This window comes from Typopeltis vanoorti, chromosome 15 (assembly GCF_054136105.1).
Source record: "Typopeltis vanoorti isolate ZY-2024b chromosome 15, IOZ_Tvanoo_1.0, whole genome shotgun sequence".
NCBI classification, from domain to species: Eukaryota; Metazoa; Arthropoda; class Arachnida; order Uropygi; family Thelyphonidae; genus Typopeltis; species Typopeltis vanoorti.
Window position 1 is genome coordinate 64,533,839 of NC_143563.1, and position 17,429 is coordinate 64,551,267.

The window sequence follows — 17,429 nt, forward strand, 5'->3', positions numbered from 1 at the left end:
GCTATGTATAATTTCGAAATTTAAGATTTCCTTGCTGTTTTTCGTACAATAAATCTGCAGAAATTGTCATGAATAAGCTGATGAGAACTATTGATTCTTCAATTTTAACTCCCCTATTCCCTCTTTCTAAACATTTAAGATCCGATCATATAGGCATACGGAAAAATGACATATACATCCTCTGTCCAAAAATAAACCGAACTTTTGATAGAAAATAAAACACATGCCAATTATAATTATTCAAATCATTTATTTCAATCAATGAATCTTCGATACAGAGTTTGGCATGGTCAATTAATTCGTTAAATGAGTTTTTTTTTTTTTTTTTTATCGGTTTTTGGGATACTGTTGAGTTACTGCCGTTTGAACGTTTTCAATGATGTATCGCTTTCCTTTCATCGACAAATGAAGTCGGGGGAAGAGAAAGAAGTCACAGGGTGATAAATCAGGTGAATACGGCAAGCGATCCAACACACAAACTTGGTTTTTGCTCAAAAACTCTCTCACAATGTTCGAACGATGAGATGGTGCAAATCGCGACTCCAAAAAAATAGCGAATTCAATTTACGAAGGCCCAAACTCTCGGTCAAAATGTTGTGCACAATTTAATTGGGAATCTCCAATTCATCTTCAATCAATTTCACGGACGATTTCGGGTTTTCTTTGATGAAATCACGGACTTTTTGGATGTTAACTTCGTCCAGTTTTTGGACGGCCCGGCTTTTCGTCGTCCTCAAGCGTCTCACGACCACTTTGAAATCGCTTAAACCACTCGTAAACTTCAGTACGAGATAAGCATTCACCACCGTATGCGTTTTGAAGCATTAATGCCTTTCGGTAAAACTGTTACCAAGTTTAACACAAAAGTCAATCGCAGCTCTCTGTTTGAAACTCATTTTCCGACCGTTCGTCAAAACACACTGTCACTCTTGGCACTATAACTCGGCTTCTAATGAACTAAATGTCATAAAGAGTTGACACAACACTAATGAAGGTTGCCGCTTTCGACAACAAAAAGATACAACAGGTGGCGCCATTAGTTTCTTCTATTTTCGAAAAGTTCGGTTTCTTTTTGGACAGAGGGTGTAGCCTGTATCTTAGTGTTTCATATATCGAATTTAAACCAAATTTATCACATAATTTAGACTAGTCGACGAATAAACAAATGTGAAGACATCATGATGTAAATCTATCGATCGAATGATCTAGGCCTAGAGCAAACAGATCTAATTTAGCCTGTCGATATTTTCTTTTTTCTTTTTTTTTTTTTTTTTTTTGAAAAATGAAAGTATAATACTCATAGAAACATTATTTTTAAATCAATGTTTATCTAAGGCGTCTGTCGGCAGCTTTTGTTTATTAACCAAGTATTCTTCGAGTAATAGTTGATCTTATATAAAGTCCATTTTTCGTGATTTCTTAACGTTTCGTTATATATATATATATATATATATATATATTATATATATATATATATACACGCTTTATTTTCTGTGCGAAAATAATTAGATTTCTGTAAAGGAATTAGATTTTATTTTACAGCGAACCAGTGGACGGAAAGAAAACACAAGAACGTGATTGTTAGTTTGCCCTTAGTAAGATGACCTCGGTAGAGAAAGATTATTGTAAACACTCTCTAAAGAAAGATCACACTTCGTTCCATTAAGCAAGTGACAGGAAGTTGAAATAAGGTTGCCACAGCAACAAACTTCGAGAACCCCCTCCAGTGATGAGAGAGTAGGCGTGCGTCCTCTCTAATGAGTACATCACGAGCTGCAAATATAATCAAGTGCCAAATGCTATTACTGAGTGATGTTCGAGCTTCGATAAACAGATATTGCATGAGAAATATAGAAAACGGAGCAAGAACAAAAAAATAAGCGGTCACGTTCCCATGTCAAACTCCCGAAATCAAATTCACATTAGCAAAAAAAAAAAAAAGAATGGCAACTTTTGCGGAAGTATAGATAGCAAACATTAATATATATATACATCAATGTTTGCTATCCTGGTCGACATTTACAAGCTTCTCAAATATTTAAAATATACAAGTCAGTTTTATTTCATTTTCAACGCAATATATAATGCAAGCCTTAGGTTCTGTTATGTGTGACGCTCTGAAAAGTGCTAGCTTACCATAGGAAGTTAGGATAGGTTTGATATGATAAAATATTTTTTTTTAAAATCTATTTTCATCATATGTACGAAATTGTTGCGAATAAGTTACTTGTCACTAACAACACAAGAGAATCACAAACGTTTACTTCTAAAAGTGTCCTTAACTTTGTTCTCGTCCACAGCCTTTGATGGTATCTATTTGTTCGAGTTAGGATTCGTCGATCTTCTTGCTGATAATAATTCACAAGTAGATTGTTTGAGTCATAGAATTTCATCAGTATACTGCATGATGAAGATTTGGTCGATTATTGAGTAGTCTTCCTGCTAGTTCTCCTATTAGTTATTCGTGTATCTTCCATTCTGTTCTGGAGCACTGGCATGAATATTTTATAAACAGGGTTGAGACTTACTGGTTAAGTAATACAGTTCTCCCCGTCGCGTTTTTATGCATTGGAATTATCATGCTTACTTCAGTTTAATAGAATTTCTCCTATTTGGAGTATGTTGAAAAGTTGAGGTACATAGTTCTTTCTCCTTGATCTCCACAGTTCCTTTTGGGCTGTCACAGAAGTACTTATGAGCTCTTAAGCATGACGAATATTTAAGTCATAGAAAAATCTGGTTCCATCACTATTAACTTTCGATTTCACTGATACCCCGTGAGGACTTGTTGCTATTCCAGTCACCGACCTCATTTCTGGCTCGACAGTTCAATATGTTTTAAGTTGTCTAGAACTGACTTTGTGTCTACAGGCACACCCAATACTCCACTGCGTGAAGTAAATGTCATTGAGTATACAGTTCCAGTAGTAGTTTATTATTGTGACTACCGGATTTTAAAATGAATTATTGAGTAATTCTGGTTTCAGAGTTATTATAACTTTAAAGTTTTAAGTTTTAAAATTCAGTTTAAAACTGAAGGGTAATTATGAATGCCGTTTAGAAAATAAAAGAAAAAATTTAAAAAAAAATAAAAAGACTTGACTCGTCATGAACTATTATCAGATTTGTCGAAATAGTTCATGACGGGTCAAGTGCATCGCTAGATGCTATGAATAAGTTTTAATTATGGAGAACCTCGAAAAAAAAATCAGAGGAAACAAAGACTGGAGAAATCAATCGGATCGTTGCTTTTATAATATCAATTTTCATTAATATAATTAACGGCTATATTTTAGCCTGTTTTTGTTTAGGAGTGTCCCTTATATTTAATACATTGGCTAACATAACTCAAAAGGGGTATATATATATATATATATATATATATATATATAATTTAGGACATTACGGGCGAGTGTAGAAGGCAATTATGGCAGAATACAAAATGTTGAAAAATTATGTACATACCTTGATTTTGGTTTAAAGATGCCTTCTAAATCCAAGCTGTTGTGGAGGGGGGGGGAAGAGAGGGAAAGAACATGGGGATTATTTATTTATTTTTTATTTATTATTTATTTCCCGTGTCCCAAGTACATCCCCATGTTCTTTCCCTCTCCCCCCCCCTCCACAAGAGCTTGGATTTAGAAGGCATCTTTAAACCAAAATCAAGGTATGTACATAATTTTTCAACATTTTGTATTCTGCCATAATTGCCTTCTACACTCGCCCGTAATGTCCTAAATTATATATATATATATATATATATATACCCCTTTTGAGTTATGTTAGCCAATGTATTAAATATAAGGGACACTCCTAAACAAAAACAGGCTAAAATAGCCGTTAATTATATTAATAGTGTTTTAGAGGAGTAGCATGGGAATTTCCCAGAAATTATACTTAATCAGTTTTCATTCTTTTTCAAATTTTTAAAAAATTATATGACCTAAAAATAGCCTTTTATTTTTAGAATTTTTAATAAAGGCATCGTATGAAATGACTTCATATTGTTTTTGTTTAATTTTTCCGATATTTCTTTATTTCTCCAGCTATTAATTCTCCGAATAGTACAATATTATATTGTGATTCCCCGAGAAATTAGCCAACTTGTCAGATTGTGGAAGGTTGTAATTGGTGAGAAAAGTTGATCAATAAGACGTGCAATGCTGGAGGATACAGTTAAAATGACTTAAGATAGTTCTGCGCTTAACATCTTAGTGGGAACAGCAGCAGCCGGCCAGGTTGGCCGACTGATTAACGTACCGCAACCTATTTGTCGCACTCCAACAAACAAGCTACGGATGTCGAATCTCGCCGTGAATGGACGTTTGAATGACTTTTGGTGTAAGATCACCTTAAGTCATTCACATATGATTTGTGAATCGTATGTGAATATCATTCACTTATGATTAATAAGTGAATCATATTCACCGTCTTACTAATAGGAGACTTAAAGTGGCTTGAAAAAGTCTCGTGTTTGATGTACAGCAGAGTTCCGGATTATCGTAAAAAAATACAAAATGAAAAATGAAAATCTCTTAGCCTCTCCACGGTAATATAGGTTTACTCCATTTCATAGGTGTGAGTCACCTTAGAAAAGTAACTCCTGCATGGTTGATTTCGCTCTCTGCTACACGATTTGTTTTACTGGGATGTTTTTCTATAATGTGCTACGAAAAATATGCAAAAACTACCATTCGTCTGCCGACACTTGAATGCGAAGTTCCACTGATACACGAATCTGAAGAAACGTTCACAACCGATGCTCACTACATAGCTTTCCATGGTAGAACCGCAATATGCAAAACCCACATTACCCGAACTAGCATGCTGCGTCGTATACAGTGGGACTTGGAAGCTTGCAAAACTCTGTTATGAAACAACGAATTCCACTCCTGCCGAGTGGATGGATGGGTGTGGCGGTGTCTGAACGTCTATTACCAGAGTGCGTAACCTCAACTATGAAAATCGGAAGTGACAGTGTGATAATATGGTCCTGTTTTTCCTGGTTTGGCCTCGGACCTGTGTTTGTGGTGCCACGAACATTGAACTCCGAGAGGTTTCTGGACAATGCAATGCTTCCTACTTTGTGGCGTTTCTGCGGAGCTGACTATTATCTTTTTCAGCAAGACAATACACCGTGTCATAAGGCTGCTGTTGTAACTGCGGGGTTTGTGGACACGAATGCCACCACACTTGATTGGCCTCCACAGAGCCCTGACCTCAACCCTATTGAACATCCGCGGGATGAAGTGAAGCGTCTGGTGAGGTTAAGGGATGGGGATGTCCACCCCACAATAGTCCAAGACTGCATTACATGCCTACAGGAAGAATGGCCCAAAATTCCAATTGATCGCTACCCTACGCTTGTGGAAAGTATGCCCCTTAGGATTGTTGCAGTCATCGCAGCGAAAGGAGGTTCTACATCTATTGAGGTGGGTGCTATGACTGTTTGTTCCTCACACTGTGGTGTCTGTTGTATTATATACGCAGCTTTCCAAGCAGCATATATAATACACTGCTTGGAATTGTTCAGATTTAAATTTTCGATTGCCGATATTTCCTTTTCACAAGAAAATAGAACTATCTTGTATCAAATTTACTTTATTCAGTGGCCTCTGTCGCTTGATGATACTCTGGAAAAAAATCCAAGGACTGTGCTGAAGTGTATGGCGGCTTTAGTAAAAATCGACCCTTTTGGACTCATGTAACATAACTTGGTTTGGATTAATTTTGCTACTACAGATGGTTTTGATTGAAACTGTTATAACTTTTAATAGAGCTCCTAAACATCTGATTTTATTGAACTTGTCCAAGTGTGGAATGATCTTGTCATTATTTAAAAAAATAAAGTAATAAATTGTGCACCGTAATAACTTGGGTACTCATGGACAAGAGGGACTTACGCATTTTTAAATGCATAAAATGCCAAGTCCTCATTTAAAAAGAAAAAAAGTCGAACATATTTGAAGGTCGGTGAAATTTTACTCTTCCAAAGGCCTTTTTACCCTTTAAATATGAGTATTTTCTTTCCAAGTATTCTCGGAAAAATAAAATATTTGCTAAAAGAGACGACGTAGAACGAGTTTTTTCATTGGCTAACTCTTTTGCTGAAATGTAAACATATCAAATATCTACGACTAATGGGATATTTTATTACAACGAAAAGTCGATCGTCCATTTGCGAGTTTATAAAATTAGTCTGTGTCGTAAAGGACATTATTGAATGATTTTTTTTTCTTTTTGATTGGAGAAGGATCGATGGTAGCGTACCCCCGTATGGATATATTGCCAAATATATATTGAAGTACTTCAACAAATTGTGAGCATTTGCCTTTCATTGGTTTTAAGCAATTAAATTAACAAGATCTGATGTATTGTTGAAAACTATTAGAAAATGTAGCAAGATATTGATTTAGAAACCTACAATGTAAGCTTTATGTAAGTTTTTCAATATACTTTGAAAGCCAACAGGTTTCTGTGTGTGTTTCAGTATATCGGCGGTTAGAAAATTTCGCTGTACTATAGTTTCAGCGAGGTAATAGATTGCCGTTGGTCTGTCTCTTATTGCCTAAATCGATCGAAGTAAATGTCAGGTACCGAAGACAAACAATCGAAGTAATGAAAACGAACATAACGTTTTAGGGGCTGTAACAGTAGAAAGTTTTCCGACATAAATATCCCTCACGAAATTCACTTCTTTGTGTCTACCACTCCTCCCGCCATTAAATAAACTAAATAATAACAATAATAAAAACAGCAGCATGTGAGCATGCGTAATGCACTCCCCTCCCACACACACACACGAAGTATGGGAAATTTCTCAGTGGCACTATTACAATGGATAAGTTCTGAATTCTGCTACCATCCCCACCCCTCCTCCTCCACCTCTATCAAAGGAAACGCCTCTGTGGAAATACCACAATCGGATTCTTCACCACCAAAGGAAACGCGTGCCTGTGTCTGACAAATGGAATATACCTGCTGCACACACAGACAATGCATTTCAGCCCAGAGCTCATTCGGTCGAGAAGGAATTGAAGTAAACTTCTTTCTCAACCTTCTCCGTTTTTCGCCGTCTTTTTTTAACTACCTTTGAGGCAAAAAGGCAATTTTCGGAACTAATATACTTTAAGAAGAGTTCTTTTTACCCCAGTAATGGGAACAAATACTATTATGACGATGCCTTTGATCACAATACTTTCCATGGATACTGCATTGCCCAACCAGCAGGTTCTTCGAGTCGAGGTTTTTATTCGTCTGTTTGTTTACCCAAGATTTTTTTCAGCTTGAATTTTTTTATTGTTTTCTTTTAGATATGTTATTATCCAAATTCTAAGAAAGAGGCAACTTAAACATATAATTTGAGAGGTATGAATTTGTATAATAAATGTACAAATGTAAATAATAAATGTATTCACATAACTCGGCTATCGATAATTAAATAACCTTATTCAGATTCATCAATGACAGCGAGAACATGGCAACTGAAACGAATCCATTATGGACCTCAATACTGCTAATATATATACTTTGTGTTCACATTCTCTGGTTAGTCAAATATTCAATAAGTGATGTATATTTTTATGACAAGTTTTCGGGAAAATACCAGATATGTACTCTCAGGAGGTGTACAGGATATTATTATAGTACATGTGACAAGTTTTGTATTCACCTGTTCTTAAAATCAAGTTTTGAAGAGCAGACAGCTCATGGTTTAGTGATAGATGAATTTCTATCGGCCTGAAGGAGACCACTTACCTGCTTATTGGATGTGGCTTGTTTTCTAGAGTTTCCGGACTCACTCAATGCACTATTGGCTATGTATTAATAACTTTGGTGCAATTCATAAGTTTTTCATGGAAGTGTGTGGTCACAAAGACCTATCAGCTGTAATATAAAAAAAGTTCTGTGAATTCATTGGGTTAGAATTTTAAGCCTGGAATATCTAAAAAAAAATGTGTACGTGTGTTGTGTGGTGGGGAGACAACGTGAATGTTACCTTGGTTGATTATGTTCCCATGTTTGTTCTAAAAAAAAAGCATTGATAACAAAGATTACTTCTCATCAGACAGATGTTAAAAAATTGCAGAGAAATAGTATACAACAGGAATAGAACTATACAAGAACACTGGTATTGATACTGCTGCATAGAGCTAACGAATATCCTAGCGCGCGTGTGTGTTTGGTTGTATAATTTCCAACAGTCGTCGATCATGCCTTTTTAGTACTTGCCAGCAGTGTTTTTAAAGCCAATCTAAATACCATTGTCCGCTAAATGAAACATTTACTATACACCAGGAAAGATCATGGGCATTATTTATTTCCATGAACAATATTTATTAATTCATCTAATTAGTTTGTATTGCTGTTTAAATGAGCCTTAACGTGAATTCTGTTCTCTTACGTCATCTAGAAAATGATAGTAAATGAAATAATGCTCACAATGAACCATGACATTTAATTATTGTTTCTATCTTTTATAAAGTCAGCAACAGCAAAAAAAAAAGCTAATTTTAGAGTAATTATATTTTTACTTAAACTGGACCTCGTTATCCTTTTGGTTTTATTTGCCTCGACTGTTTTAGTAGATTTTAAAAATATCATCACTGTGTATCCTGTAATCAATGATCGGTCATTCATGGAATGATTGATCATTGATTACAGGATACACAGTGATAGCCTACAGTCCTTGACGCAACCAACAAGAAAATAAAGATTTTTTTTAACCTCTGAAAACACTTAAAAGTTGCCCTTAAATTATTTCTTATAGAGAAGCTTTGGAGAATACATACATTCAGCCAATAAATATGTATAAACATGTGTGAAATATAAAATACAATATTTTACTTTTTACACGTTATATTTTAAATGCTACGTATTTCAATTTGTCAAAGCTTATTTGAGTAAAGATTAAAATTTTCAATATTTCAGTACAAGTAACGAACTTAATTAACCAAATAAGCCCACGAATGAAAATGAAGAAAACGGTGATTATCATGTTGTCAGTATGGGGGGGGGGGGATAATCGTCGAGAAATTGACTCGTTCAATAATCGAACTGGATCCGACACATTTGTGCATTGGAAAACAAGGTGCGTCACACTCGTTTCGAGCAAGCTTAATTTTCGTATATAGGTCGAAATGAGCATTGCAGAACCACAGTGCTCAGCTTTCAAGACGTCATCAACAGTTGAAATTCTGTTGAGAAAGATTCGTTCTCTCAGATGCTTATTAAGTGCATTTCGTGGACACCCTTACAGCTAAGCTATTTACATAAAACTGTCTCGAATGATTGGTTGCTTATTTCTAAATTTCGCTACTCGACTAGGCTAGTTCAGTACAGCAGCAGAAACTACCACAAATTCTGCCTTATTTGATGAGATTTGGCGTCCCGTCAGTAAATATGCAAAAGTTTGTAAACATCCTAATTAAACGCGACACAAATTAGTGAGTCGAATGCCTTCACCCCCGAGTAAACACCGCTTTCACGGAGGTATTTTAATTGGCTTGAGCGTGGTTAAAATGCTATAAATAAACACGCAGACACTTGAGATATCAAATTGCGATCCATATGTTTCACTAACAAAGAGCAAAGTATATTATGCAAGAGTGTTGTTTTACTCTGGGGAGTCTTTCCAATAGAGTGATTATTTGATTGCCGAAATTGCCATGTCAGCATTTTTTTAAAGTTTAAAGAGTTTTCTCTGTTTAGACATTTAATCCACATACCGTAGAGAAATGTCGTGCTGTAATTACTAAGACATCTGTCTTAGTAATTATCAGTTACTAAGACATCTGTCTAAAAGTCCATTGTCTTAGACAGTGCAATAAAATAGCAATCTATTAGTCCAAACGCAATTGTCTTAGATTGTCACTATTTCGTTGCACTGTTTTGCGATTCTTTAGATATCGAACAGGCTTTCTTTTTAAATTTAAAATGTCTCATCCACTTTTCGTACAAATAACATCGTAGTGATTCCATTCTTAGATTTCCAGGACTTTGGGAGGCGGTTGGTAATCTCATAGAATTAACTAATTAATGATACAGTATAATAATTTGGATCAACATCTCATTTGTCTTGAGCTGAATTGAAAGAGCTTGTAAATAATGGTTTTTGATGATTGGTATAAGTCAAAGAGAACTGTTTTAATATAAATGGATAATAACTTTAACGATGCTTAAGTCTGTCTTATGCACATATAAATTCCTTCTGCCTTCCTATCTGTGGAGATCTGAAGTTCATTAGTCGTCCTAAATCTTGTATATACGAAGGACTTCTTTCTTAATAGGACACTAGAGACTGAAAATCATTACACATCTATAAACTAAACATATTCTAAGATTTCTGAAGAAGAAAAAACTACATATCATTGGATTGATCTGGAAAAGATTTGCTTCGCATTAAACTCGACTTGATGATAATCAAATCCTTGTAATGGCAAAAAACAGAAATGACCATCGTTTGCTGCACCTGATCAGTTTTTACTGATACGCAGACAAGAGACCTGATTAGAAGCAGCAAGCTGATGTTGCGAATTCAGTGAGATGGCTATATCGTATGCTTTCAAAGCGGTAATTGGGACTTTTGTAGCACAAGTCCCTGATGCAAGCACGATACAAGTTAATCAACTGCTTGAAGCTTACAAAGAAACTGATTACAACATATTCTTGAACATTGTGACCATACACTTCCCATATTTTTTCCCCATTTAGACTCTTCCGATAAAAGATGAACAGGGTAAAAGGATTGATTCTCCAACACTATGGAAAAACAGCAAAGAGTAATATGTTGGACTGTTGCTGGTTATTATCAGATAAGCTGTCCGCGCGGTTAGCCTAGTGGCTATACGCTTCGCAACTATATGACTGGGGAAGGAGTGTCCCAGGTTCGATTCTCGTCGAAGACATGAGGAATTTGAGGATCTTCCTCAGCCATAGCCAAGTTAGCCGGTCTTGGGCGCGGGCAGTAGGGTTTTTTCCACCAGTTTATCTGCCGTTTTTCATCCCGCAAGCAGGCCAACCGGCCCCGTGAACACACACGGATCTACAGCCACAAATACTTAACCCCCCCCATGAGGGGGCTCAACTCGCCCCAATACGGACGGGGGATAAAAGGGAGGAAACTCCATACGAATAAATAAATAAATCAGTCAGAGAAGCTTTGAATGATACACTACAGATCAGCGGAGAAATCGAAATAAGTTTAAAATGTCAAAGTGTTGTAATTTTTACTATGCCTTCACAAAAATATTGTGAATAATAGAAAATGGAAGCCTATCGCAAAAACGCCATCTGTTGTGGTTTCATTACTAACGAAAATGACTTGAGCATTTTGAAAGAAAGAAAATCACTGAATACTTCCATTTTTCCGAATTTCAATTGCATATTATGCGATGTTAATATCACAGTTTATTAATTCCATACACAGTAACAGCCTGCGCTATTGATTTCCGAAACGTGTCATTGGAAACAATATTGCGCCGATTGCTGATAATGTGCTGAATGGGAATTTTGCTATTAGTATGACATTCTAGTCGTGTAAATGTCACTGGCCTTCTCGGAGCTAAGTTATTAACGTGTCAAAAGGAATGCGTTTGTCAGAGTAGGAGGAAAAAGAATTAAAGACATCATCGAAGAGGAAAAGTAGGCGGAAGTGCTCACTCTGTGACTCGATGTAGGAACACTGGGTTTTCACTAAAGCACGCAACATGAGCTGAACAAGGTCAGTGTGTGTGTGTGTGTGCGCGCGCGCGCGCGCTTGTGTAGGTTTTATTGTGCAGCGCGAACATCCGTTGTTGTCAAAAATGATCCAGTGAGGACTTTTTATCTTGGATTATCTATCGTAGTTTTGTTGTTGTTTGTACAAACTAATCATCACGTCGTTGGTTCCTTTTTTTTTTTTTTTTTTTTTTTTCTCTTCACGAGTCTGTGCATTAATATACCTTCAGTCTCGTAGAGAGAGTTGTGGGAATTTTCAGCGTATATCACTTTGGACATCTTGAAAATTAAGACTGGAAAGTTGACAAGTGATCATAATTGTCAAAGCCCCCAAAACATCGATTATCCTCCCCCCCAAAGAATATTTGTCACTAAAAATAATGTACTTTACTCATCGTTTGGGCTACTTTGACGTTAGTTACAATAATCTTGACCCTTAACTAAAATAATCAGATACATGTTCTTGTCAAAAATGATCCAGTGAGGACTTTTTATCTTGGATTATCTATCGTAGTTTTGTTGTTGTTGTTTGTACAAACTAATCATCACGTCGTTGGTTCCTTTTTTTTTTTCTCTTCACGAGTCTGTGCATTAATATACCTTCAGTCTCGTAGAGAGAGTTGTGGGAATTTTTAGCGTATATCACTTTGGACATTTGGACATCTACCTTTCTTTAGTCAGAAAATTATTATGATTGTTTTTGAAAGTGTGGTTTTGTTTAGGCTAAATCGAATTCTTCTATCTAAACCAGGGGTTATCAGTTATTTTCCCGTCGACCCCTTCAAGAGTTTCTTGACTTTTTATCGACCCCCTATATTTTACTATTACCTAATTATAAATGGGACAAGCAAAAAAAGACGCTTATATGAGTTTTTAGATTGTTTATTTTATAGTTAGTGTTTATTGTATGTATAATATAGTATATATCATTATATTACTACTACTATTACTATCACTAGTAATATCACTGGTATTACTAGTGATATTAATAAACTACTGGTATTAATATCACTGGTATTACTACCAGCGCTGCTCAACTCTTCAACATAGAGAAGTTTTAGTTCATGAATGAATAACGATTGAATTATAATATGTATGTTGATGAATTTTAGAACATTAACGCTCACTTGTATGTCGATGCGCAAAAATGAGACTAGGATCGAATACTTCTATCAGTAAATAAGAACCACGCATGTGTTGTAATCTCGCTCCCACTGCGCCGGCCGGCAGGAACCACCAACATCCGTTTATTGGTAAATACGTCATTTTGGCCTACTTGATTGGCCTCAGTAACTATTTTCATGACCTTGCTCCACTTACAGGTCCTATTCATGGACCTGTAAGATGGAGGTACGGATCCCACGATTTACTCTTAATTGCGTTGTCATTACCTCCATGTCTTTTGTCATGGAGGTAATCCAAGTTAACCGAATTAAATATTACCCATACAATGATGTCTTTATATTTTTCTGTCAACCCCTGAGCCCAAATCGACCCCCTAACAATGTCATATCGACCCCTTTGGCGACCACTGATCTAAACGTTCATTCACAACAGCATATCAATAAACATGTATATCATCTACAATCTATTTTTCCTTTTTTTTTTTTTAAACGTGATAATCTGCTTAGTGTCTACTTCTTCCTAAAGTCCTTTTACATCATCTGAGAATTTTTTCCTTCAGTGTATTATAAATTACGTACTGATTTAGTTCTATATTCTGAACTTATGTTAACATTTATATTGCTATTTCAAAAATCATATTTGATTCTATATATAGTTACATTCAGATATGATTTGGTAGTATATTACCGCCTCCATATTGTTTTGTGCTACATTATTATCTCGTGTTTGGAGACACTTTTCCTTAGCCCTGTGCAAGGTTTGTTTTAACATATACAAGTTTGGATTATACACGTTGAAACCGACTGAGCTAGGGAGGCTCATCAATAAGTTACTTTCATGAAACTAATGAAGAAAGTAAAACAAAATAATTTAATACATTTTGCTTGGAAATGACTGCATCCTAACAAGGATGCGAAGAGTTTTCTAGATCTTTTCGTTCTAAGCTATGTTTATTGGTCTGAGACTGTGGGCGAAGCACTTTTCTTTGTCCTGAAAAGGTGGATTTTTCCTCCGCAATATAAAGGAAAGGTAAAGTCAAGGGGTTAGCATTTTCAGATAAGGAAGATAGCAAAGACGACATAAGAAAAAAAAAATAGAAACAAAATTACACTTGAAGTCATGTTATGTAAATAATAGATGAACTACAGAGCATCATTGAGAAAGCAAGCAATTGATGGTCATGCCTTGTCCCATGATTTTAGGCGCCTCTTGATAATTCTAAACAACGAAATTGATTTCCTCGTTTCCGTCACTAGTTTCACTTCTGCGAGTTTTACTTATTATGTTGAAACAAAGATATCAGTTCGTTCGAATTGGAATGTATTTGGTATACTATCAGAATGGATAAGTGGAAAGTAAACAAAGATTGCATTAACACTAGTATCAAGCCAAGTGATAACCATTTCAAAATACGTAACCATTATCTGATGTTTATCACATTTCGAAAAAAAATAAATTCCAAACTCTCAGTCTTATGCTTTTTTTTTGTTAGTGTTCACTTCTATTTATTTAAACTTTAAGATTAGTTTAGATAAATACATAGCGTATTAATAGAGATAGAGACCGAGAATCTCATCGCACCTGAATAGAGTACACACCATTGATCGATATGCAGAACAGAACTTTCTTGCAACATTGTCGCACATGCGCAGTTAGCAACGTTGGCGTTGAATAAACGGATAATAAATTTGTATTCGATTGAATGTCTATTGTAGCTTACACAGCATTGCGAGATACTTGCAGCGCCATCTTCAATTAATGCAAATTGTTGACAACATTGTTGGTGTTTCAAACTTGAATTTACCACCAGGTTTGCAATTTTCAGGTTGCAACTATTGGAGGTTTAGACATTCGCCTTCAGTAATAACTCCTTTTACCTTGTCGTTACTAAAGCGATAAAGTGAACCTCACCGTTCTTCGGCTTTCTAGAAACTTTTCTTTCATCTTCCGAACAACATCTTAAGCTGCTAATTGGCAATTTCTGTCTTTTTTTCCTGTCTTATCACTAGATCCATTATATACTTTTATCATTGGATACACACTGTACGTCGCTTTCACTTCTATCGTGTATTTACAAGAGAATAGAGTACCTACGAACGCCAAATTGGAAACGTAAATCGAGAAGAGTGTGAATGTTATTTCCATTTTCTAAATCTTCTTTTGATCTCTTATCGATCACTTGGGAGGCGGATATGAAAGTCTAAATACCATTGCGTGTTACCCACTGTAACACGTGGGTAACACGCAATGGTTCCAGAGCTCAGAGCTGCCTAAAGAGCATTAGCGATGATTCCTTTATTTAAAACAAATACTTATTAATTATATGAAGAGCCAAAGGCTTCAATTCGGTGACGTGAAATTAATTAAGGGATATTTACATCCCATATTGTTTCATAGCCGAATAAGAAACTATATAAAGTTCGGCGAGTCCAAGCGTAAGCAAATACCTGGATAGTGTAACACGTAGTCCATCTGGTAGTGCAACACTGAGGCAAAATTTCAAAAATTATTTTAAAATAATTTTTGAATTACTTTATTTTGAAAATTATTTTATGAATAATTATTTCGAAAATTTTCAAATTTTCGCCCCACAATACAGCGAGGTCGAGAATATCGTGTACCCAGTGAATGAAGGCCAAAGAGTAACGAAACAGTCAAGGGTAAAAAAGAGATTGAAGTAAGATTCACATAAAACACAATATAAAGATGTTAAGACAAGATGTTTAGGGAAAAAAAAGTAAAAATGAAGAGGAAAAGGAATAGATAAAATATTACGAAAGTATATAGATTAACAACAAAAATACGAATAGAGCATATAGGGAGAAAAAGTTCTGTGTATGTGAAAGAGATCGCAATAGTTAAAGAAAGTCTTTTACAAACGAAGCTTGCTATAATCGATTAAGTAATTATCCTGAAAGCTAAAAATTATCCCAGAATCATCAGCAAATACAGTAATTAAGTTTTTCGTATTACTTTTTATATAGTAATTTTACATTGCTATTCTTCACTGAACTAACATCCATCATGCTTGTTAAAACGCAAGCAGCAGCTGCTCAAAATCCCTTTTCTGTCCAACTTGCAGACACACTGCTTGCTTTTCCTTTCCCTCTTTTATTCCATCTACCTCTGTTCTTGGAAAAATTTCATGAAGTGTTTTCTCAACAACTACAACCTCCAACTCTTAAAAATGTCAGTATGTTTTTTTTCTTTCTTTCCAGGCTTTTCCTTTCATGCCGATGCGCATTGATGAACTATAGCTTCTACCTTGAAGAAATTGATAAAATAACATTTACGTAACTTGGGCAGAAGTGAAAAACAATACATATTGTATCATCATTATCATTCACCAAATGACTCGAACATTCATTCGGTAGCGCAAGATGAACAAACACAAAGAGTAAAATTAAACTCGGAAACAAACTAATTACAATTTAATAAATAAGAATGGCGCGACATTATTTACCTAACTTCACTTGTCAATCAGTAGACAGGTTGCAGGTTCGAATTCCGCGAGGTTGGGAGTCATATATATAAGAAAAAAGTCCACATTGTATTCACGATTGTGCTATATTGTGGGACGACGGTCCCACAATATAGCTTTGCTAAATTGGCAGGATCTAGCTGTAAGTTTATAATGGAATTTTACAAAACAAGCATTTTCGTTAGACATAAGTTAGGATTTTCTGAGAAATCGAAGAAGGAAAAATACAAATTGTAAAAATTGAAGTTGGAAAATCGGAAATTGTAAAATCACCACAGTACCAACGTGATCTCGAAAAGGAACACCGAAATAAATTGTGAATTGAAATAATCATTGTGTGATATCACCTTTAAGTTTTACCGTCCTTCATAATTCGCGACAAGTTAATTGAAGTTCAAATTTAAACTAGTAATTAAAATCGACTAATCCGACATTTAATGATGTATGTAAACAGGGGCCCTAACTACTCATTTGCAGCTAGTACAAATGGATCTGTAAACGTCAGAAATAGTAATAAAGACAAATGGATGATCGTATGGTGAAATCCAGTGTTTCACTTGTTAGAAAGGATACTGCAATTCAATCTTAGCTGTTATGAAATTCAGTCTCTCTCTCTCGTAATCAAGGCAGCACTGTCTCACATACAGCTTTACTAAATCCGCAGTCTCTTCGTCTAGCTATAAATTGTAACGGAATTTTCTACATTTCAGTCGCTAGTGATCGCTAACAGTGCAACACTGTTAACATGTTATTATACACAACCAGAGCACGAAGTTACTATGAGAAAAATGAAGTTTGTGCATTCTGTACTACAGAATTTCTTATCTTAAAGTTATATATCAAATATAAATTTTTCATACTCAAGTAACAAAATTAGTAATCTCCTAGTGAAATATGCAAATACAATCTTTTTTCTTTATTAATATAGTGTTTATTTCCATATTATATCATCTTTTCCAAATATGCGCCTATCAGTAGGGTGAACAAAATACAAATAATTACGGTTAATGGGATAAAAATCCCTTATTGTTTTTCAGCCAGTAAGCGAAACAACGATCGAAAACTACGATCTGAACGTTTCATGCCGACGAACTGTCGGCGTATC

General features: G+C 35.4%; 1 protein-coding gene across 2 annotated transcripts in view; it reads right to left on the reverse strand.

Annotated features, from left to right (window-relative positions):
- LOC150098824 (uncharacterized) overlaps positions 1 to 17,429 on the reverse strand; it is a 174,602-nt gene that overhangs the window by 118,554 nt on the left and 38,619 nt on the right. The gene's annotated exons all lie outside the window — the stretch shown is intronic.